Below are 25,598 nucleotides of genomic sequence, written 5' to 3'. Positions count from 1 at the left end.
CATGTGGGTGGGCCTATGCCCTAAAAAAAGGGTTTTTTATTTTTACTATTTTCTAAATTGTAGAATAGTGAAATCATCCAAACTATGACATAACATATATGGAATCATGTAGTAAACAAAAAAGTGTTCAACAAATCAAGATATATTTTATATTTGAGATTCTTCAAAGTAGCCACCCTTTGCCTTGATGGCAGCTTTGCATTCTCTCAACCAGCTTCATGATGCAGTCACCTGGAATGCATTTCAATTAACAGGTGTGCCTTGTTAAAAGTACATTTGTGGAATTTCTTTCCTTCGAAATGTGATTGAGCCAATCAGTTGTGTTGTTACAAGGTAGGGGTGGTATACAGAAGATAGCCCTATTTGGTAAAAGACCAAGTCCATATTATGGTAAGAACAGCTCAAAAAAAGCAAGGAGAAATGACAGTCCATCATTACTTTAAGACATGAAGGTCAGTCAATGCGGAAAATTTCAAGAACTTTGAAAGTTTCTTCAAGTGCAGTTGCAAAAAAAACATCAAATACTATGATGAAACTGGTTCTCATGAGGACCCGCCACAGGAAAGGAAGACCCAGAGTTACCTCTGCTGCAGAGGATACATTCATTAGTGTTAACTGCACCTCAAATTGCAGTCCAAATAAATACTTAATAGAGTTCAAGTAACAGACACATCTCAATATCAACTGTTCAGAGGAGACTGCATGAATCAGGCCTTCATGGTCAAATTGCTGTAAAGAAACTACTATTAAAGGACACCAATAATAATAAGAGACTTGCTTGGGCCAAGAAACACGAGCAATGGACAATAGACCGGTGGAAATCTGTCCTTTGGTCTGAGGAGTCCAAATTTTAGATTTTTTGTTCCAACCGCTATGTCTTAGTGAGACGCAGAGTAGGTGAAAGGATTTTCTCCGAATGTGTGGTTACCACAGTGAAACATGGAGGAGGAGGTGTGATGGTGCTTTGCTGTGACACTGTCTGTAATTTATTTAGAATTCAAGGTACATTTAACCAACATGGCTACCACAGCATTCTGCAGCGATCTGGTTTGCGCATGGTGGGACTATCATTTGTTTTTCAACAGGACAATGACCCAAAACATACCTCCAGGCTGTATAAGGGCTATTTGACCAATAATGATAGTGATGGAGTGCTGCATCAGATGACCTGGCCTCCACAATCACCCGACCTCAACCCAATTGAGATGGTTTGGGATGAGTTAGACCGCAGAGTAAAGGAAAAGCAGCTAACAAGTGCTCAGCATATGTGGGAACTCCTTCAAGACTGTTGGAAAAGCATTCCTCGTGAAGCTGGTTGAGAGAATGCCAAGAGTGTGCAAAGCTGTCATCAAGGCAAAGGGAGGCTACTTTGAAGAATCTAAAATATAAAACATATTTTGATTTGTTTAACACTTTTTTTGGTTGCTACATGATTCCATATGTGTTATTTCCTAGTTTTGATATCTTCACGATTATTCTACAATGTATAAAATAGTAGAAAACTCTTGAATGAGTAGGTGTCCAAACTTTTGACTGGTATTGTATGTAATCAAGGTATGTTTTTTATTTTTAATAAATTAGCAACAATTTATAAAAAACTGTTTTCACTTTGTCATTATCGGGTAATGTGTGTAGATTGATGAAGAGTTTTTATTTATTTAATCCATTTTAGAATAAGGCTGTAACGTAACAAAATCTGGAAAAATTCAATGAGTCTGAATACTTTCTGAATGCAAATGTGATATGTTTTTTATTTTTAATACATCTGTAAAAAATTCTAAAAAGCTGTTTTTTCTCTGTCATTATGGGGTATTTTGTGTAGATTGATGAGGGGGAAAACAACTATTTAATACATTTTAGAATAGGGCTATAAAGTAACAAAATGTGGAAAAAGCCAATGGGTCTGAATACTTGTCGAATGCACTGTATGCTTTTAGTACTAGATTCATTCTCTGATCCTTTGATTGGGTGGACAACATGTCAGTTCATGCTGCCTGAGCTCTGATAGGTTGGATGACTTCCTTAGGAAGTTGTCATAATTACTGTACACGTCTATGGAAGGGGGTGAGAACCTTGAGCCTCCTAGATTTTTATTGAAGTCAATGTACCCAGAGGACAGAAGCGAGCTTGTCACTCCCTGGCCTTAGTATTATTTGTTTTCTTTATTATTTTAGTTAGGTCAGGGTGTGACATGGGGTATGTGTGTGTTTGGGGGTATTTATATGGTAGAGGTGGTGTTGGTGGTAGTGTATGGGTTTGTGTTGAGTGTATGTATCTAGCTGTGTCTATGGGTGTGTAGTTTTCTAGGAAAGTCTATGGTCGCCTGAATGGGTTCTCAATTAGAGACAGCTGGTTTCGGTTGTCTCTAATTGGGAACCATATTTAAGGCTGCCATAGGCTTTAGCTGTTTGTGGGTCATTGTATATGTCTATGTCGACGTAAGTAGTTTGTGTGTGCACTTACGTTTGAAGTTTCACGATCGTTTGTTGTTTTTGTTAGTGTTGTTTAAGTGTTTCGTGATCATCTTCGTCGTTGTTAATAAAGAAGATGTATTCATATCATGTTGCGCCTTGGTCCTCTCATTCATGTCAACACGATCGTGACAGAGCTGTCCTCCGGCTAGACCATGGTGCTAGCCTACGGAGTGCTGCTGAGGCTACTGTCGACCTTCATTGCAAAACAGTGTTTTAATCAATTATTTGGTGAAATGAATATATTTAGAATGGTTTTATCTAAAAAGGAAAACTTTTATATCTTTATTTTGTGAGGCTTCAACAGGTTACATGAAACCCTGGTATGGTTACACACCGCAACCACACCACCTGTGTGAGTGTCTTTTTTATCATGCCCTCGCTGACAAGTGGGAAAGCACTGCTTTATAAAGAAAGATACTTTTAACGTCAATAAAAAATACACTGAAGGTGAATCGATCCATCCAAACTGCATTTCTTGTCATTTTCCCATCGATGTGACCTTTACTTTCTCCTAAACCTGAAACAGAACAAACATATCAAAAGATTACTACAGTGCACATGTACACAGTACACATTGATATAGCACTAGAGCAGCTGTTAGGGTCATTTGAACAGTGACTCAAAGCACCTGCCAAGCCCCCACTTCGACAGCCCAAAAGCTGGGAATATTCATTGTTCATAATCACTAGTCACGTCAAGGTTTTACTTAGCATGCCATTGGCATTATATTTCAATACCGGTATAAATTAAATCACTGCAAAAACTACAGAAAAGCATGTGTATAACATGAGCCATTGCATGATCCGTCTTCAATGGATATTGTACTATGGTCAAGATGAATCCACTACAGATGACCCATTCACTTACTTGGCCTTCGACTTGAAGCGGCCTCCTTTCTTGTTTCTTTCGATTCTCAGCCTCTTCTTATCCTCTAAGGAGGGTCTGAGGATTAAAACAACCCTGTACATGGCACCTACAGTTGAAGTCGGAAGTTTACATAGACTTAGGTTGGAGTCATTCAAACTCGTTTTTCAACCACTCCACAAATTTCTTGTTAACAAACTATAGTTTTGGCAAGTCGGTTAGGATATGTACTTTGTGCATGACACAATACATTTTTCCAACAATTCTTCACAGACAGATTATTTCACTTATAATTCACTATATCACAATTGCAGTGGGTCAGAAGTTTACATACACTAAGTTGACTGTGCCTTTAAACAGCTTGGACAAAATCCAGAAAATGATGTCATGGCTTTAGAAGCTTCTGATAGGCTAGTTGACATCATTTGAGTCAATTGGAGGTGTACCTGTGGATGTATTTAAAGGCCTTCTTTAAAACTCACTGCCTCTTTGCTTGACATCATGAGTAAATCAAAAGAAATCAGCCAAGACCTCAGAAAACAATTGTAGACCTCCACAAGTCGGGTTCATCCTTGTGAGCAATTTCCAAACCCCTGAAGGTACCACGTTCATCTGTACAAACAATAGTACGCAAGTATAAACACCATGGACCCACGCAGCCATCATACCGCTCAGGAAAGAGACGCATTCTGTCTCCTAGAGATGAACGTACTTTGGTGCGAAAAGTGCAAATCAATCACAGAACAACAGCAAAGGACCTTGTGAAGATGCTGGAGGAAACGGGTACAAAAGTATCTATATCCACAGTAAAGCGAGTCCTATATCGACATAACCTGAAAGGACGCTCAGCAAGGAAGAAGCCATTGCTACAAAACCGCCATTAAAAGCCAGACTACGGTTTGCAACTGCACATGGGGACAAGATCATACTTTTTGGAGAAATGTCCTCTGGTCTGACGAAACAAAAATAGAACTGTTTGGCCATAATGACCATCGTTATGTTTGGAGGAAAAAGGGGGAGGCTTGCAAGCCGAAGAACACCATCCCAATCACGAAGCACGAGGGTGGCAGCATCATGTTGTGGGGGTGCTTTGTTGCAGGAGGGACTGGTGCACTTCACAAAATAGATGGCTTCATGAGGTAGGAAATTTATGTGGATATATTTAAGCAACATCTCAAGACATCAGTCAGGAAGTTAAAGCTTGATCGCAAATGGGTCTTCCAAATGGACAATGACCCCAAGCATACTTGCAAAGTTGTGGCAAAATGGCTTAAGGACAACAAAGTCAAATATTGGAGTGGCCTTCACAAAGCCCTGACCTCAATCCTATAGAAAATGTGTGGGCAGAACTGAAAAAGCATGTGCGAGCAAGGATGCCTACAAACCTAACTCGGTTACACCAGCTCTGTCAGGAGGAAGGGGCCCAAATTCACCCACATTTTTGTGGGAAGCTTGTTGAAGGCTTACCGAAATGTTTGGTCCAAGTTAAACAATTTAAAGGCAATGCTACCAAATACTAATTGAGTGTGTTGTGGTAATTTCCTGTATTACTAAATGAGGAGAGTTTACAAACCACACACAAGTCAGAGTTATATTTTACACTTCATTTTTAATCAAATGAGCTTCACCATAGCCCTTTCACTCTCAGATCAATTCAGTGTCTATAAATGAATTCTCTGAGAGTCCTTACAAAAGATTTCTAGTATCTTTTATAGCCAAGATACACCCCTCTCAACTTAAATGACGAACCACAGATCTTAGGAACTTCACAAAGGGCCTTTTACTTGAGAGAGGAGTATCCCATAGCCAAATAGCATTAGCTGTAAATTATCGTTCAGTTTGCTCTCTAAGACGAGGTTCTAATCTCGTTCTTGGTACTTCATAGTACCAAAACATTACCTCATCCAATGGCATATATACCAAGGTGGCTTAGCAGTTCAGACGTATTTTTCCGTGTTGTCGTGTCGTGTCCTGTATATATATATATTTACACCTTTTCTTCACATATCTTTTATTTATTTTATTATCCAAGAACTCAACTACAAAAGCTTTCCTGCAAAAGCTTTCCTGCAACCCGCTTCACCAATTACAATAAGTATTATTTACCTCAATCTGAAAATCCATCGTGGAAGATAGCCAGGGGCTAATTCAGAAGCTAGCCTGAAAGCTAACCAGAAGCTACTCCGATAGCTAGCCAGAAGCTAATCTGTAGCTGCCCCGAAATTAGCCGGTTTGCTGGCTAGCGTTGGTGTTTCAGCTGCCCACGTTTTGCGGTCATCAGCTATTCCTTTAGCTCGATAATCTACCGGCACTTTTGTGCAACGCGACTCGGACCGGAGCATTCCGGGACTTTTTTTCTCTCAGTTTCCCCGGATTCCAACCGCAGCCTCTGGACACTTGCACCTTGATTTCGCAGCTAGCTAGCTGCATACCGTGTGACTATTGGCTTACGTCGACCCCGGAGCTAACTCAAATCATGCTGGAGCTAGCCAGCTGAGGAGTTCCATCACCATCCGGACCCGTTTCTTTGTTGCTGCTGCAGATACGGAACCCCACCGGGCCTTCACGACTGACTGCCGACGTTATCTGCCCGAGGGATTTATCCAACCGGCACCTCCGTCCCGGCGTTACCTGAACGCTCATCTGAGGCCCGCTAATCGTTAGCTGTCTTATCGGCTGCTATCTGAACAAAACCCCACTACACGGAACCTACCGACGGAAACGCACGAGGTATCTACAAACAGACCTCCATCCTATGCTGCTACCGATAGCCATATACCCGGCCAGCTGTCTGGATCGCCACGACCCCAACCAACCTCTACTCACTGGACCCTTATTGATCACTCGATTAAGCTTGCCTCTCCTTAATGTAAATATGCCTTGTCCATTGCTGTTCTGGTTAGTGTTTATTGGCTTATTTCACTGTAGAGATTCTAGCCCTGCTCTCTATACCATATCCAACCCTGCAGTTCCACCACCCACATATGCGATGACATCACCTGGTTTCAATGATGTTTCTAGAGACAAGATCTCTCTCATCATCACTCAATACCTAGGTTTACCTCCACTGTATTCACATCCTACCATACCTTTGTCTGTACATTATTCCTTTAAACTATTTTATCGCCCCCAGAAACTTCCTTTTACTCTCTGCTCTAGTAGCTCTAGGCGACCAATTCTCATAGCTTTTAGCCGTACCATTATCCTACTTCTCCTCTGTTCCTCTGGTGATGTAGAGGTGAATCCAGGCCCTGCAGTACCTGGCTCCACTCCTATTCCCCAGGCGCTCTCGTTTGATGACTTCTGTAACCGTAATAGCCTTGGCTTCATGCATGTTAACATTAGGAGCCTCCTCCCTAAGTTTGTTTTGTTCACTGCTTTAGCACACTCTACCAACCCGGATGTTTTAGCCGTGTCTGAATCCTGGCTTAGAAAGACCACCAAAAATTCAGACATTTTTATCCCCAATTACAATATTTTCAGACAAGATAGAACGGCCAAAGGGGGCGGTGTTGCAATCTACTGCAAAGACTGCCTGCAGAGTTCTGTTATACTATCCAGGTCTGTTCCCAAACAATTTGAACTTCTACTTTTAAAAATCCACCTCTCTAAAAACAAGTCTCTCACCGTTGCCGCCTGCTATAGACCACCCTCTGCCCCCAGCTGTGCTCTGGACACTATATGTGAACTGATTGCCCCCCATCTATCTTCAGAGCTCGTGCTGCTAGGCGACCTAAATTTGAACATGCTCAACACCCCAGCCACCCTACAATCTAAGCTTGATGCCCTCAATCTCACACAAATTATTAATGAACCTACCAGGTACCACCCCAATTCCGTAAACACGGGTACCCTCATAGATATCATCCTAACAAACTTGCCCTCCAAATACACCTCTGCTGTTTTTAACCAAGATCTCAGCAATCACTGCCTCATTGCCTGCATCCGTAATGGGTCAGCGGTCAAACGACCTCCACTCATCACTGTCAAACGCTCCCTGAAACACTTCAGCGAGCAGGCCTTCCTAATTGACCTGGCCGGGGTATCCTGGAAGGATATTGATCTCATCCCGTCAGTAGAGGATGCCTGGTCATTTTTTTAAAATGCCTTCCTCACCATCTTGAATAAGCATGCCCCATTCAAGAAATTTAGAACCAGGAACAGATATAGCCCTTGGTTCTCTCCTGACCTGACTGCCCTTAACCAACAGAAAAACATCCTATGGCGTTCTGCATTAGCATCGAACAGCCCCCGTGATATGCAACTTTTCAGGGAAGCCAGAAACCAATATACACAGGCAGTTAGAACAGCCAAGGCTAGCTTTTTCAAGCAGAAATTTGCTTCCTGCAACACAAATTCAAAAAAGTTCTGGGACACCGTAAAGTCCATGGAGAATAAGAACACCTCCTCCCAGCTTCCAACCGCCCTGAAGATAGGAAACACTGTCACCACCGACAAATCCACTATAATTGAGAATTTCAATAAGCATTTTTCTACGGCTGGCCATGCTTTCCACCTGGCTACCCCTACCCCGGACAACAGCACTGCCCTCCCCTCTGCTACTCGCCCAAGCCTTCCCCATTTCTCTTTCTCCCAAATACAGTCAGCTGATGTTCTTAATGAGCTGCAAAATCTGGACCCTTACAAATCAGCCGGCTAGATAATCTGGACCCTTTCTTTCTAAAACTATCTGCTGAAATTGTTGCCACCCCTATTACTAGCCTCTTCAACCTCTCTTTTGTGTCGTCTGAGATCCCCAAAGATTGGAAAGCAGCTGCGGTTATCCCCCTCTTCAAAGGGGGGGACACCCTTCACCCTAACTGCTACAGACCTATATCTATCCTACCCTGCCTTTCTAAGGTCTTCGAAAGCCAAGTCAACAAACAGATTACCGACCATTTCGAATCACACCACACCTTCTCCGCTATGCAATCTGGTTTCAGAGCTGGTCATGGGTGCACCTCAGCCACGCTCAAGGTCATAAACGATATCGTAACCGCCATCGATAGGAAACAATACTGTGCAGCCGTATTCATTGACCTGGCCAAGGCTTTTGACTCTGTCAATCACCACATCCTCATTGGCAGACTCGACAGCCTTGGTTTCTCTAATGATTGCCTCGCCTGGTTCACCAACTACTTCTCTGATAGAGTTCAGTGTGTCAAATCGGAGGGTCTGTTGTCCGGGCCTCTGGCAGTCTCTATGGGGGTGCCACAGGGTTCAATTTTTGGACCGACTCTCTTCTCTGTTTACATCAATGATGTCGCTCTTGCTGCTGGTGATTCTCTGATCCACCTCTACGCAGACGACACTATTCTGTATACTTCTGGCCCTTCTTTTGACACTGTGTTAACAACCCTCCAGGCGAGCTTCAATGCCATACAACTCTCCTTCCGTGGCCTCCAACTGCTCTTAAATACAAGTAAAACCAAATGCATGCTCTTCAACCGATCGCTGCCTGCTCCTGCCCGCCTGTCCAACATCACTACTTTGGACGGCTCTGACTTAGAATATGTGGACAACTACAAATACCTAGGTGTCTGGTTAGACTGTAAACTCTCCTTCCAGACCCACATCAAACATCTCCAATCCAAAGTCAAATCTAGAATTGGCTTCCTATTCCGCAACAAAGCATCCTTTACTCATGCTGCCAAACATACCCTTGTAAAACTGACCATCCTACCAATCCTCGACTTCGGTGATGTCATTTACAAAATAGCCTCCAAAACCCTACTCAATAAACTGGACGCAGTCTATCACAGTGCCATCCGTTTTGTCACCAAAGCCCCATATACTACCCACCACTGCGACCTGTACACTCTCGTTGGCTGGCCCTCGCTTCATACTCGTCGCCAAACCCACTGGTTCCAGGTCATCTACAAGACCCTGCTAGGTAAAGTCCCCCCTTATCTCAGCTCGCTGGTCACCATAGCAGCACCTACCTGTAGCACGCGCTCCAGCAGGTATATCTCTCTAGTCACCCCCAAAACCAATTCTTCCTTTGGACGCCTCTCCTTCCAGTTCTCTGCTGCCAATGACTGGAACGAACTACAAAAATCTCTGAAACTGGAAACACCTATCTCCCTCACTAGCTTTAAGCACCAGCTGTCAGAGCAGCTCATAGATTACTGCACCTGTACATAACCCATCTACAATTTAGCCCAAACAACTACCTCTTTACCTACTGTATTTATTTATTAATTTATTTTGCTCCTTTGCACCCCATTATTTCTGTCTCTACTTTGCACTTTCTTCCAATGCAAACCAACCATTCCAGTGTTTTTTTTAGTTTTTATTTTACTTGCTGTGTTGTACTCACTTCGCCTCCATGGCCTTTTTATATTTTTATTTATTTATACATATATCTGTTTGCCTTCACCTCCCTTATCTCACCTCACTTGCTCACATTGTATATAGACTTATTTTTTTTATTTTTTTCACTGTATTATTGACTATATGTTTGTTTTTACTCCATGTGTAACTATGTGTTGTTGTATGTGTCGAACTGCTTTGCTTTATCTTGGCCAGGTCGCAATTGTAAACGAGAACGTGTTCTCAATTTGCCTACCTGGTTAAATAAAGGTTAAATAAATAAAAATAAATAAAATATATCAATTGTCAACTTTAGATACACCCATCTCAAATACACGCCCTCCTGTACAAGCTCACTGAGGGGAGTGAGCATCTAGGTCATATACTAGGTCAAGATAAGTTCAACATCAGATGGGTAATACAATGGATCCAGACACTGCCATGCTCCTCCCCCAATGGGAAAAGGAGGGAGTGACTGGAGTAAAGACATTGTGGAGCCCTTCACATGGTTTAACAGATACATTCACATATGAAGACAATGTTGAAACCTGTTCACATATGAAGACAATGTTCCATTCTGATATTCTGCATATTACCAGACATGTAAAAGACCAGCCTGACCTCTCCCCTCTCTGGGCCCCAAGTGACTTTTCCCTAGAGAAGAAAGGAAAATGAAACTGCTGACAGTATACTCCAAAAAGAGACATTCTAATGACAAGTATCTCACATAAGCATATTATGAAAGTAAATAAAACATCTTATTTATCTATGTTACCTAACTAATTCTGATTCAGCTACGACAAGTGTATGTAAACGTCTGACCCACTGGGAATGTGATGAAAGAAATGAAAGCTGAATTAAATAATTCTCTCTACTATTATTCTGACATTTCACATTCTTAAAATAAAGTGGTGATCCTAACTGACCTAAGACAGGGAATTTTTACTAGGATTAAATGTCAGGAATTGTGAAAAAGTGAGTTTAAATGTATTTGGCTAAGGTGTATGTAAACTTCTGATTTTAACTGTACGTACAGCCAGGTTCCCTGTTTTGTTGTCAATGTCTCAGTGGTGTTAAGGTAATAACTAAGTTTATGAAAGAGACACTTATCCAACTCTGTATTGCTTGAGTGCTTTCTTACTGGTGTTTGTAAGTTCCTTGTCAAATAGACTTCTTGGCTGGTCTACCGGTTTTCTGTTTCATTCCTGAGTTGTTGTAGGACCCAGTATTTATGCAGCCAACAAGGTAGTATGGGGTTGGAGATCAGAGGTGAATTGGACTAATGGAGTTGTCAGGAGGGGTGCCCTGTAAACTTGTGTAATTGTCTCAAGAAAGCAAACAAATAAAAATATGAAAACTGGCAATGTGTTCGCCGCTGGGTAAAACTGGAAAAACATAGTACTGCAATCAGATATGAATGTGCCTGAATACCAAAATGCAGCTTCTCAGTGTTTTCCACAAAGAGATACAGTAGCCAGCCATGCAGGGTTTACATTTTCTTTCTCAGAAGGAGCTCTACTTTGGTGCCTCTGGTACATTCTAATGACTTGACTCCATCCGAAATACACAGCAAGATTATTGAATACTTTAATGAGTTTTCTTCCCAGATTGGAAAAATGTGTTGTGGTTTTGCGTAGAAAGACATGGCTTTACCATTTAAATGATTGAAAATGTATGAATTCAGTGGATCATTAGTTGTTTCGAATATTGTCTAGGTCCAGGCCTATATGATCAGAACTATTTTCTAAGTTAACATTTAACCGGTCTTCTCTTGAGTCTAAAGTCTTATTTACAGTTTTACTACAAGATATGAATTGCCACAAACTTATTTGTTCTTCAAATTTTGTATTTGATTAAAACAGAAAAATGAAGTAAATAGCCCACATTATCTTAAAAAATACATTGAAGAAAAATATAAAGGCAACAATTTCAAAGATTTCACAGAGTTATCGTTCATATAAGGAAATCAGTAAATTCAAACAAATTCAGTAGAACCTAATGACTGGGAATACAGATAGGCATCTGTTGGTCACAGATACCTTTAAAAAAGGTAGGGGCGTGGATCAGAAAACCAGTCAGTATCTGGTGTGACCACCTTTTGCCTCATGCAGCGCAAAACATCTCCTTCGCATAGAGTTGACCAGGCTGTTGATTGTGGCCTGTGGAATGTTGTCCCACTCCTCTTCAATGGCTGTGCAAAGTTGCCGGATATTGGCGGGAACTGGAGCACATTGTCGTACACATTGATCCAGAGCTACCCAAACATGCTAAATGGGTGACATGTTAGGTGAGTATGCAGGCCATGGAAGAACTGGGACATTTTCAGCTTCCAGGAATTGTTGTACAGTTCCTTGCGACATGGGGCCGTGCATCATCATGCTGAAACATGAGGTGATGGCGTCGAATGAATGTACTTAACCCTGGAGGCAGACGTTCCGGGGAAGGCTGCGCCACCTTTAGGCAGTGTGAATGGCAGAACGGTCTCCAACCCAGGATTGAACCCGTGGTCCAGTCAATATCGGAATTGTGCTACTGGAGAAAATCCCAAAATATCATGGATGTGAGGAGACTCAATGAGGAGAAGCTGTATTGACTCACTGTGATTACCAGATATCCGCAGATTAATGGGAACTGTGCTGTGCGTGACTCTCCCAATGGAACGGCCATCCAGTGCTCTGGCATCCATGGGAATGGAGAGGAGTTAAGTGGGAATACCAAATTCCGATACAAGGGTAGCGTCCATGAAACTCTCATCAGCCCCCGAGTCAATGAGCACCCGGAGAGACTTTGACTGGTCTCCCCATAGCAGGATAAGAGCAAAAGGTGTACGGGTAATAGGAAGTAGAGTATTCCCAGTCTGGCTCTCCAGTGTACTTGTACCTACTAATGATTTAGGTCTCTTCACTGGGCAGGTAGCTATGAAATGCCCCACAGCACCACAATACAGACAACTGTTGGAGCTTAGCCTATGTGAATGTTCCCTAGGTGATAATCTAGCTCTTCCCAGTTGCATAGGTTCTGGTGTATCCGACTCACCCATCGTCGATGATTCTCGAGGCAGCTCGGGTGGCTTCAGATCCTCTCTTCAGAAATCCAGACTTACGGATTCCCTTGGAGGTGTGCGAGCCACAGCACATGAACGAGTGTGACCTAGCACAGACCTCCTCTCACTCCTGTGTTCCCGTACATGTCCATCAATCCTAATGGTGTGAGCGATGAGGGAATCGAGGTCAACCGGTAATTTCCGAGCAGCTAGCTCATCTTTTATTACCTTTGATAATCCATTCAGGAAGGTAACGAAAAGGGACTCTGGATTCCAGGCACTCTCGGTTGCCAACGTGCAAAAGTCTACAGCGTAGTCTACCACACTATGGGAGTCTTGACGTACTTCAAGAAGTTTACGGGCCACCTCTCTCCCGGATACCGGAGAATCGAACACCTTCCTCACCTCTGCCAAGAAATCCTCTAGATGATGACAAATGGTGGATTGTTGCTCCCAAACTGCCGTAGCCCAGGAGAGCGCACTTCCCGACACTAGCGCAATAATATACGCTATCTCTGATTGGTCCGAAGGGAACAAAGATGGCTGTAGCTCAGAAATAAGGGAGCACTGAGAAAGAAAACCCAGGCAGGTTCCAGGATCCCCAGAATAGGGGTAGGCTGTAGAAACTCACCACGAATAGAAAAAAGTTTACTGGCTGGTTGGAGTTTCTCAGAGGTGGCAGGCTGCCTATAAGCTAACTCCCTGATTTCCTCCATAATAGCCTTAACTTCTTATGGCTGCAGGGGCAGTATTGAGTAGCTTGGATGAAAGGTGCCCATAGTAAACTGCCTACTCCTCAGCCCCAGTTGCTAATATATGCATATTATTATTCGTATTGGATAGAAAACACTCTGACGTTTCTAAAACTGTTTGAATGATGTCTGTGAGTATAACAGAACTCATATGGCAGGCAAAAACCTGAGGAAAAATCCAAACAGGAAGTGGGAATTCTGAGGCTGGTCGATTTTCAACCAAGACCCACAGTCAGATATGGATTAGTTTGCACTTCCTACGGCTTCCACTAGATGTCAACAGTCTGTAGAACCTTGTCTGATGCCTCTACTGTGAAGTGGGGCTGAAGGAGACAGGAATTAGTCAGGTCTATCATGACCTGACCATGCTCTGAACACGCGCGTTCACATGAGAGGGAGTTATGTTCCATCACACATCTGAAGTCAAAGTAATTCTCCGGTTGGAACGTTATTCAAAATTTATGTCAAAATTATTTTAAAGATTGATTCAATACATAGTTTGACATGTTTCTACTGACTGTTACGGAACTTTTTGACATTTCGCCTGCTTTTAGTGAACGCGCTTCCTGACGTTGGATTTGTTTACCAAACACGCTAACAAAAATAGCTATTTGGACATAAATGATGGACATTTCCGAACAAAACAAACATTTCTTGTGGAAGTGGGAGTCCTGGGAGTGCATTCCGAAGAAGATCAGTAAAGGTAAGTGAAGATTTATAATGCTTTTTATGAGTTTGGTTGACTGCACAATTTGGCGGGTAACTGTATGGCTTACTTTTATGGCTGAACGCTGTTCTTAGATTATTGAATATTGTTCTTTTGCCGGAATCTGACACAGCGGTTGCAATAAGAACAAGTGTATCTTTAATTCTATGTAAGACATGTATCTTTAATCAAAGTTTATGATGAGTATTTATGTTATTTGACGTGGCTCTCTGCAATTTCTCCGGATATTTTGGAGGCATTTCTGAACATGGCGCCAATGTAGAGTGAGGTTTTTGGATATAAATATTAACTTTATCGAACAAAACATATATGTATTGTGTAACATGAAGTCCTATGAGTGTCATCTGATGAAGACCATCAAAGGTTAGTGATTCATTTTATCTATTTCTGCTTTTTGTGACTCCTCTCTTTGGCTGGAAAAATGACTGTGTTTGTCTGTGATTTTACAATCGTTTGTGGTGCTTTCGCTGAAAAGCTTATTTGAAATCGGACACTTTGGTGGGATTAACAAGAAGATTACCTTTAAAATGGTATAAAATACATGTATGTTTGAGGAATTTTAATTATGAGATTTCTGTTGTTTGAATTTGGCGCCCTGCACTTTCACTGGCTGTTGTCATATCATCCCGTTACCGGGATTGCAGCCATAAGAAGGTAAACCCTTGGTCGTGGCATTCGTCATGGAACGAAGCCATTCCAAAAAGTTCAGTAGTCTCAGGGAGACAGCGTGGCGGAGCCGGTCCAAGTCTGCTGGGTCTGTCATGGCCAGTTTGTACTATAAGGGCACAGGGCGAGACCCAGATGCAGACACGGGAGGCAGATGATTAGAGTCTCTGATATTTATTAGTATCCAAGGGGCAGGCAAGAGAATGGTCGTATACAGGCAAAATGTTCATAACAAGGTCAGAGTCCAGGAGGTAGAGAGCTACAGGCAGAACAGTCAGGCAGGTGGGTACAAAGTCAGGGCAGGCAAGGGTCAAAACTAGGAGGACTAGAAAAAGAGAGATAATAAAAAGCAGGAGCAAGGGAAAAACACGCTGGATGACAAAACAAGACGAACTGGCACAGAGAGACAGGAAACACAGGGATAAATACACCAGGGAAAATAAGCGACACCTGGAGGGGGGGGGGACAATCACAGGGATAGGTGAAACAGATCAGGGCGTGACAGAATGTACATGTAGGTAGAGTTATTAAAGTGACTTTGCATAGTTAATAACAGAGAGTAGCAGCAGCATAGAAGAGCGGGGAGCAATGCAAATAGTCTGGGTAGCCCTTAGATTATCTGTTAAGGAGTGTTTTGTCTTGGGGGTAGAAGCTGTTTAGAAGCCTCTTGGACCTAGACTTGGTGCTCCGGTACCGCTTGCCATGTGGTAGCAGAGAGAACAGTCTATGACTAGGGTGCCTGGAGTCTTTGACAATTTTTAGGGCCTTCCTCTGACACCGCCTGGTATAGAGGTCCTGGATTGCAGGAAGCTTGGCCCTGTTAATGTACTGGGCAGTACACACTACCCTCTGTAGTGCCTTGCGGTCGGAGGCCGGGCAGTTGCCATACCAGGCAGTGATGCAACCCGTCAGGATGCTCTCGATGGTGCAGCTGTAAAACCTTTTTGAGGATCTGAGGACCCATGCGAGTCTCCTGAGGGGGATGGGATTGTCGTGCCCTCTTCACGACTGTCTTGGTGTGCTTGGATCATGTTAGTTTGTTGGTGATGTGGACGCCAAGGAACTTGAAGCTCTCAACCTGCTCCACAACAGCTCCATTGATGAGAATGGGGGTGCGATCGGTCCTCCTTTTCCTGTAGTCCACAATCATGTCCTGTGTCTTGATCACATTGAGGGAGAGGTTGTTGTCCTTGCACCACACGGTCAGGTACAAGTACACGTCCTGGTAATCTGTCTGGTCCTGCGGCTTTGTGAATGTTGACCTGTTTAAAGGTCTTACTCACATTGGCTGCGGCAAGCGTGATCAAAAAGTTGTCCGGAACAGCAGATGCTCTCATGCATGTTTCAGTGTTGCTTGCCCCGAAGCGAGTATAGAAGTTATTTAGCTCGTCTGGTAGGCTTGTGTCACTAGGCAGCTGTGCTTCCCTTTGTAGTCTGTAACAGTTTGCAAGCCATGCCGCATCCGACGAGCATCGGAGCCGGTGTAGTGCATTCGATCTTTGTTCTGTATTGACTTATTGCCTGTTTGTTGGGTCGTCAGAGGGCATAGCGGGACTTCTTAGAAGCTTCCGGGTTAGAGTCCCACTCCTTAAAAGCGGCAGCTCTACCCTTTAGCTCAGTGCAAATGTGTTTGGGGTACTGTTTGGGGTATGTACGTACAGTCACTGTGGGGACAACATCCTCAATGCACTTATTGATGAAGCCAGTGACTGATGTGGTGTACTACTTAATGCAACCGGAAGAATCCCAGAACATTTTCCAGTCTGTGCTAGCAAAACAGTCCTGTAGTTTAACATCTGCTTCATCTGACCACTTTTTTATAGATCAAGTCACTGGTGCTTCCTGCTTAACTGCTGGTGCTTCCTGCTTAATGTAGCTTGTAAGCAGGAATCAGGAGGATAGCGTTATGGTCAGATTTGCCAAATGAAGGGCAAGGGAGAGCTTTGTACGCATCGCTGTGTGTGGAGTAAAGGTGGTCTAGAATTTATTTCCCTCTAGTTGCACATTTAATATGCTGATAGTAATGAGGTAAAACTGTTTTAATAAGTTTCCCTCCATTAAATTCCCCGGCCACTAGGAGCGCTGCCTCTGGATGAACGTTTTCCTGTTTGCTTATGGCAGAATACAGCTCATTGATTGGGGTTTTAGCGCAAGCCTCAGTCTGTGGTGGTATGTAGACAGCTACGAAAAATACAGATGAAAACTCTCTCGGTAGATAGTGTAATCTACAGCTTATCATGAGATACTCTACCTCAGGCGAGTAAAACCTTGAGACTTCCTTAGATGTCGTGCACCAGCTGTTTACATATATGCATAGGCCCCTGCCCCGTGTCTTACCAGAGGCTGCTGTTCTATCCTGCCTATAGAGTGTACAACCCGCCAGCTGTATGTTCTTAACTTCTCTGCGCTACGGATCCCTTTAGCGGGATCATTTTCCTAAACAACCGCTGAATTGCAGTGCGCAAAATATGACTAAAAATATTTATAATCATGCAATCACAAGTGAAATATACCAAAACACAGTTTAGCTTGTTGTTAATCCACCTATCGTGTCAGATTTTGAAAATATGCTTTGCAGCGAAAGCAATCCAAGCTTTTGTGAGCTAGCCCTAAATTAGCATGGTCACGAAAGTCAGAAAAGCAATAGAATTAATCGCTTACCTTTGATAATCTTCGGATGTTTGCACTCACGAGACTCCCAGTTACACAATAAAGGTTCTTTTTGTTCAATAAATATTACTTTTATAACAAAAAAACGCCATTTGGGTTGCGCGTTATGTTCAGAAAACTACAGCCTCGTTCCGGTCCTGAAAGGCAGAAGAAAATTCCCAAACGTATCAGATTCAAAAATATTACAAAAAATATTTATAATCATGCAATCACAAGTGAAATATACCAAAACACAGCTTGTTGTTAATCCACCTATCGTGTCAGATTTTGAAAATAAGCTTTGCAGCGAAAGCAATCCAAGCTTTTGTGAGTGTATCAATCAATGCTACAACAGCTAGCCCCAAATTAGCATTGTCACGAAAGCCAGAAGAGCATGGTCACGAAAGTCAGTTACTTTTATAACAAAAAAACGCCATTTGGGTTGCACGTTATGTTCAGAAAACCAAAGCCTCGTTCCGTTCGACGAAAATTCCAAAAAGTATCCGTAACGTTTTATAATCAATCCTCAGATTGTTTTTAACAAACATAATCGCCAGCAGCATACCACCCTGCATACCACTACTGGCTTGCTTCTGAAGCTAAGCAGGGTTGGTCCTGGTCAGGCCCTGGATGGGAGACCAGATGCTGCTGGAAGTGGTGTTGGAGGGCCAGTAGGAGGCACTCTTTCCTCTGGTCTAAAAAATATCCCAATGCCCCAGGGCAGTGATTGGGGACACTGCCCTGTGTAGGGTGCCGTCTTTCGGATGGGACGTTAAACGGGTGTCCTGACTCTCTGAGGTCATTAAAGATCCCATGGCACTTATCGTAAGAGTAGGGGTGTTAACCCCGGTGTCCTGGCTAAATTCCCAATCTGGCCCTCAAACCATCATGGTCACCTAATAATCCCCAGTTTACAATTGGCTCATTCATCCCCCTCCTCTCCCCTGTAACTATTCCCCAGGTCGTTGCTGCAAATGAGAACGTGTTCTCAGTCAACTTACCTGGTAAAATAACGGTAAAATAAATAAATAAATAAAAACTATTTCAACCGGACCTTAACCTATTCAATAAAAGAGAGAAAGAAAATGGAGAGCTACCCCTCTCGTGCGCAGGAACTAATCAGAGGACACCTGACTAGTTTTAAAAAATCTCGCAGATTTTTCAAAATAAAAGCCTGAAACTATGTCTAAAGCCTGGTCACAGCCTGAGGAAGCAATTGGAAAAGGAATCTGGTTGATACCGCTTTAAATGGAAGAAAGACGGGCCAGGAAACACAGATTAAAAATAAAAATAAAAACACTTCCGGGTTAGATTTCCTCAGGTTTTCGCCTGCAAAATCAGTTTTGGAAACTTTGGAGTGTTTTCTATCCTAATCTGTAAATTATATGCATATTCTACGATCTGGACCTGAGAAATAGTCAGTTTACCTTGGGAACGTTATTTAAAAATAAAATAAAAATCTGACCCCTAGCGTCAAGAGGTTAATGAGTCGGACGGGAGGGATACACTACTACAGACACCCGACCAGGCCCAGATCGCCGTGATTCGATGGAAATGGAGGTTTCGCGGAAAAAGATCAAGGTGCCTTGTGAGGATCAGACAACAAGTGGCTAATCTGCCCTTGCCTTCCATCCTGCTAGCTAACGTTCAATCGCCGTAAAATAAATGGGACGAACTGAAAGCACATATATATTCTACCAACAGGACATTAAAAACGGTAATATCCTATGTTTCACCGAGTCATGGCTGAACGACGACATTAAAGAACTCTTCGTCCAATTTGAGGTTAGTAATCCCAGTTCTGATGTCCAGAAGCTCTTTTCGGTCATAAGAGACGGTAGCAGCAACATTATCAACAAAAAAAGTTACGAACGCAAAAAAACAAACAAAATAGCATGGTTGGTTAAGAGCCGCTAAAACGGCAGCACTCCCCTCCTGCGCCATTACATGGATAGAATGAAGATGCATATCATTCATTCTAGTGCGAGACGCCTCGACAGACTACTGAATTGAAACATTTAAATCAAAAAGAATCCTTGTTTATTATTAACTGGAAAAAGTTTCAGGCAGAAAACTAGTCTGTAACCGGCTGATCAGCCGGCGCTAATGGAAAACGCGGGTTTCTCCTTGTTCATGGCCAGATTGTGATGATGGTGATGGCCATTAAAGTAGTAAAACATGAATTTAGTAAGCCACCTACTTGGAACACAAAATATGAAAAACCATGGTTCCTATTCTTAGTGTCTCAGAGTAGGAGTACTATACTCCATGTAATCATTCATTTTGATCTTGAAGACAAACTGATCCTAGATCAGCGCCTACTCCTGAGATGCTTTACGAACATGGCCCAGTTCTTTATAGAATATGAGTAATTAGCTGTTTAAAAGTGTGTGATAAAAGGCCACCTTTCTGGACAGGCTCATCCTCTGGCATGGCCCTGGCTCGTTTGGGTGTGCGGTCCCTCTTGGCTGCTCGCTCGGCGTACATCTGGGACTTGAGGATCTCAAACTGGGCTTTGTCCTCAGACTGAGAGGCACAAAGAGAAAACGGTGATTGGACAAGATACACAGCTAACTGAAAAAGTACTTGACCCAAAGATGATGTATATACACACACACGTCTGCTTTGCTTTACAATGTTTATGTACTTGTATGTTATGCGGAAATTATAGAGAGACGTGCACAATACAATAAATGTCACTCTAGCGAATTGAATTTCAGTGGAGACGACTAGGGAAGAAAAGGGTATCTAGCTCCAACTGCATAGTCAAAGTAATAACGCTGAGATAGAGTAGCGTCCTATCCAGGAAGTGTACTTGTACATCAAGCTGCCTCGCGCTACAGACAGAGGATAGGCTCCTGCCATATGGGCCGTTCTGGCTCGGACAAGGCTCCTTACTATATGGACTGATGTATACCCGGATAACTACAGGATACTCTAAGATTGCTAAGTAAACATAAATGTAATTTAGCTATATGACAGAACTGACCGCTTGGATATTTGAGCTGGCTAGCCTGAGTTGAACTTTAAACTGTTGCATCCCTTATCAGTTTATAACTAGTTCAAAACCATATCTAGTGTACAGAGGACATAAATAGCAAATTATTAGTCAATGTAATGGTTTCGATGCTATAAAGTATGTAAATGATTAAGTAAAAGATTCCTGAGTGGAAACACCGTTGATGTGGAATTCTGTTAACATTAATTTGAATTATACAGAAAAAAAAGACAGAAAAATCTAGGAAAAAAACATACAAAATGAAAACATGGTACCAGTCAAACAGGGAACTAATATGAGCACTCGTACCGATAACTCTTTCTTTTTCCCCTCTCTGATGAACTTCTCTCTCTTCTTTCCCCTTAGGGTCAAGTCAAAGTCCGCCAGAGCTTTGGTCACTGGCAGAAACAAAGGTTAAATCATGAACTATGGGTCTGGTCAAGGGCCGGTTTTAGTTGAGCTGTAGTCGAGGTCGTGGGCATTGGTTGCAGTGAGATGAGCTATGCTGTCCATGGTAATGCACTGCGTGTACTGTGTATATAACATCGAAAGGGCAGGATGTTGTAAAATGAAGATGCCATCTTGTAGCAGCGAGGAACATGGTAGGGGGGTTGGTAGGCCTATAGTAAGTATTGGTCTGCGGTACTCACTGCGGTCTTGCGCTCGTCGTGCATTTGGAACCACTTCCTCTGGAGGTCTGTCTCGTCTGCGTTTTGTGCTCGCTGCTTCTGTGACACACTGATCTGAATGACACGTGCGCGCACACACACACACACAAAATACACATACACACAAATGACCACAGGAACACACTACCATGTATTTGAATACACACAATATGCTGCTTTTTACCTGAGCCTCCGAGTAGGCCATGGCCCTCTCCTCTCTCTCCAGGCGCATCACGGCGTACACGTCCTTCTCCAGCTTCTCAATAAGGTCTCGGAATTTTTAAATCACCTCTGAAGAAGAGAGAGAACAGCTCAGTCATCACAAAAGCACAACCAGAGAAAAAAGATCAATTGACCTTGTGGCCATCAAATTGAATAATCCTTTAAGAATAACATAAAATTCTACAAATTTGGAGGACTAGAGTCCCTCTTGAATGAGGTGTAGGTATGCCGAGGTTCCTTTTATTTTATTTAGTCAGATGAGCCCCGTTGCAATAGAATCGACTTCAACATTTTTAAAACTTTAGAAATGAATCCTTACCTTCCTTTCAGTAATCAGTGATCTGAATTGTTTGAATTGTTAAAATTAACAGGGTGATATCCCTGCCTATGCCATATCCAAACACTTATAGATATTATCTCAAGTACACAAGGAAGGAAAGATGCATTTCTGCACTATTTTAAAAGGGTCCTGGTGTTGAGCTTTTACCTTGTGCCAGGACACGGGCCTTCACAAGAGTATTGGCCTTCCAGACAATGTCCTTGAGCATCTTCCTCTCTGTCTCGCCCACCATGGACACAGAGCAACCCACCTTGCCGGATCTGGCTGTGCGGCCCACCCTGTGAATGTAGTGCTTCATTGTGTTGGGCATGGTAAAGTTTATCACCTGTGGAGGAGAACGACGATGTTAGCGGGTGCATCTCAATCTGAAAATGGCTTCATCGGCATGGTCAAGTTGATCATCTGAGGAGACATGGTTCATTTCTACAGTGAAGGGCAGCTTTTATATAAACTATAGCCACAAGTAGGATGGAAAATGAACACGGGCCAAACGCGGGCAAATTTTGTCATTGGTGGGTAAGAATGACTATTTCATTTGCCACGTTGGTGGGTAGTCACAGAGCATTTGGGAACCGTTTTGTCAATCAAAAGCCCACATGTAGAAGTTGGTCACAATTGACAAGAAAAGCTACTAAAGTGTGACTTTGTCATCGTGTTTCTTGGCCAGTTACACAGTTTTGTTCACACACTAGGTTGTTTTTCAATGTTAGTTTGAGTTTGCTGCTAGGAAGACAAGAGAGTGCCCAGTTAACACGGTAACGTCCCGTCCTTTAAAGGGACAGCTGAAATGTTCGTGCTTGCTTGAGAATGTAATACATACTGGTAATACATTTTTGCTTTAGAAACATTACAAAGCATGCTCATCCATTGATTTAAAAATGTTTTTGTAAAAATATATATTTGGGCTGGTAAATATTGAGTGGCTGGTAGATTTTTTGCTGGCTGACCCAAAAATGTATTTCCCACCCTGACCCTCACTCACCTATCTCAGCACAACAGAACAAAAATCTTGCACCAGCTACTCGATTAATTTCTGAGAAAAGATGGCTGGGTATGTATTATGCATACTTATTATTTTAGCAATGTCAAATGCCTGATTGACACAAAACAAACGACACAAAACGTGTAGTTTCATTTCACATTGTCCTTTTCAGCACGGTTGCCGCAACGATGGTGGATGCGTAACCAGGCCAGCTCAGTACAGCTCGACTTCGCTTGGTCCAATAGTGTAAATCAGGCAATAGTGTGAAGTAGGTAATAGTGTATAACACTGTAAGTGTTACAGGGGAGCTACCCTGTGGCATCGCAAAAAGAGTAGGTTTTAAGCTGCTACACTGGATGCATAGCTTTTGCATAGCAATTTATCAAGTGTTCTTGGGCGTGAGCCGCACGTTCAGTTGTTAAAAATAAAAACAGAGTGTAATTCTTTGCGGAGCAGCGCAAGCCCAGGTGTAAGGCCAGTTAGTTGGAAAGTGTCTAGGTACCTGAGGCTCTCCAGTCTCTGGGTCTGGGACAGGTTCCCGTGCAGCTTCCCCACCTTTAGCCCCATCAGGCCCAGGAGGATGTGCATCCGGTGGGCCTGCTTCTTAGTCTGGGTGAACACCATCACGTGGTCCTGGAACGTCTGCGTCAGCAGGGCTGAGACACACAGACATTGACACAGGAGATAAACACAAAACACACACAGGCAGGAGACACAAGAGACACACCTGCACAGACTGGTGACACACCCACAGTTAGTCGAGATTGCTACATTTACATTTAAGTCATTTAGCAGACGCTCTTATCCAGAGCGACTTATAAATTGGAAAGTTCATACATATTCATACATATTCATCCTGGTCCCCCCCATGGGAATTGAACCCACAACCCTGGCGTTGCAAGCGCCATGCTCTACCAACTGAGCCACACGGGACCATTTCTGTTCAATGGAAAATGACGAAGGTGAAAAAGGTGAGCAGTGAACTTTCTGCTACATGTTGTACTTTACTTCACAATAACTCATCACTGTATTGTGATAGTCGTCCAGACAACTCACCGCCCACAACGGCCTCCTTGTCTCCTTCCCTGGCTGGTCGGATCCTGACAAACTCCTGTCGGGCGCCACGTCTGTGTTGCTTTTCACAAAGATTACGCACTGGCTGCTTCAGAGAGACCAACGCCAAGTCTTTCACCTGGAGGACAAAGGGAGAGAAAGATAACACCATTTCAATAAACAATGCAGCCACTGGAGGGTAAAGTCATGGGAAAACAATGCAACGACGTTCAGAATCTAATTGAACAATATGCCATATTTGTCAACACAAACCATAATGGCATACCATCACCAGACACTACCACACGTGACCAAACTCATCAGCCAATCATCAAGATGACGGCGACAAGTCGAATCAGGTGAGTTAATGCTGAGCTGGAACAAAAGCCTGCACACCCTGTAGCTCACCAAGACCGGGTTTGGTGACCAATGTGATAATAAAGGAATACAGGTTGTGTCTGTATTCCTCGCCCATGGTGGCAGAGAAGAGCATGGTCTGTCTGGTAGGCACACATCCTGATGATCTCCTTCATCTGCTCCTCAAAGTACTCATCCAGCATCCTGCAAATTATGGACACTTTTACGGTGCGGAAATAACAAAATATTTAATGATATCCAATTGGTAGTTACAATTTTGTCACATCGCTGCAACCCCCCAACGGACTCGGGAGAGGCATGCGTCCTCCGAAACATGACCTGCCAAGCCGCACTGCTTCTTGACACACTGCTTGCTTAACCTGAAAGCCAGCCGCACTAATGTGTCGGAAGAAACCACATCCAACTGACGACCAAAGTCAACCTGCAGGTGCCCGGACCGCCAACAAAGAGTCGCTAGATCACGATTAGCCAAGGAAATCTCCCCAACCAAACACGGACAGCGCTGGGCCAATTGTGCGCCGTCCCATAGGGCTCCCAGTCACGGTTGGCTGTGACATAGTCTGGGATCGAACACGAGGCGATGCAGTGCCTTAGACCGCTGCGCCACCCGGGAGGCCAGAGAATGCACTTATTTTTCACTTGAAAAAAAAGTGAAAATCTGAAATCTGTCCGTATTCATTCACACAACAGAAAATGCTTTAAAATGTTTTGCAACAGAAACAAAAATGACAATTTCTTATAGGTCCAGGTACTCTCTGTTTCGGTTTTTCTTCTGTTTCGTGCCTAATGAACACAACCCCGAATTGCTATGTTTAAAAAGCAATTATATTTGGGTGAAAATGTATTCAGTCCAGAAATAATGGGTCCTATCTGCAGTGCATTTGGAAAGTATTCAGACCCCTTTACCCCTTTCTTACTTTACAGCCTTATTCTAAAATTGATTAAATTGTTTTAATTTTCTCATCAATCTACACACAATATCCCATAATGACAAAGCAAAAACAGATTTTTATACAGAGTTGCAAATGTATTAAAAATAAAAAACTGAAATATCACATTTACATAAGTATTCAGACCCTTTACTCTGTACTTTGTTGAAGCATTTTTGGCACCAATTACAGCCTCGAGTCTTCTTGGGTATGACGCTACAAGCATGGCACACCTGTATTTGGGGAGTTTCTCCCATTCTTCTCTGCAGATTCTCTCAACATCTGTCAGGTTGGATGGGGAGCGTCGCTGCACAGCTATTTTCAGGTGTCTCCAGAGATGTTCGATCGGCTTCAAGTTTGGGCTCTGACTGGGCCACTTAAGTAAGCCGCTCCTGCATTGTCTTGGCTGTGTGCTTAGAGTTTTTGTCTTGTTGGAAGTTGAATCTTCCCCAGAAATTGTGGTCCTGAACATTCTGGAGCAGATTTTCAGCAAGGATCTCTCTGTACTTTGCTCTGTTAATCTTTCCCTTGATCCTGACTA

General features: G+C 43.0%; 1 pseudogene; it reads right to left on the bottom strand.

Moving 5' to 3' along the window:
- Positions 1-2,975: 2,975 nt before the first annotated feature.
- Positions 2,976-24,310, bottom strand: LOC129835212 (probable ATP-dependent RNA helicase DDX27; annotated as a pseudogene).
- Between the last annotated feature and the right edge of the window lie 1,288 nt (positions 24,311-25,598).

This window comes from Salvelinus fontinalis, chromosome 3 (genome assembly GCF_029448725.1).
Source record: "Salvelinus fontinalis isolate EN_2023a chromosome 3, ASM2944872v1, whole genome shotgun sequence".
Classification (NCBI taxonomy): domain Eukaryota; kingdom Metazoa; phylum Chordata; class Actinopteri; order Salmoniformes; family Salmonidae; genus Salvelinus; species Salvelinus fontinalis.
This window is presented reverse-complemented; position numbering and strand designations above follow the sequence as displayed.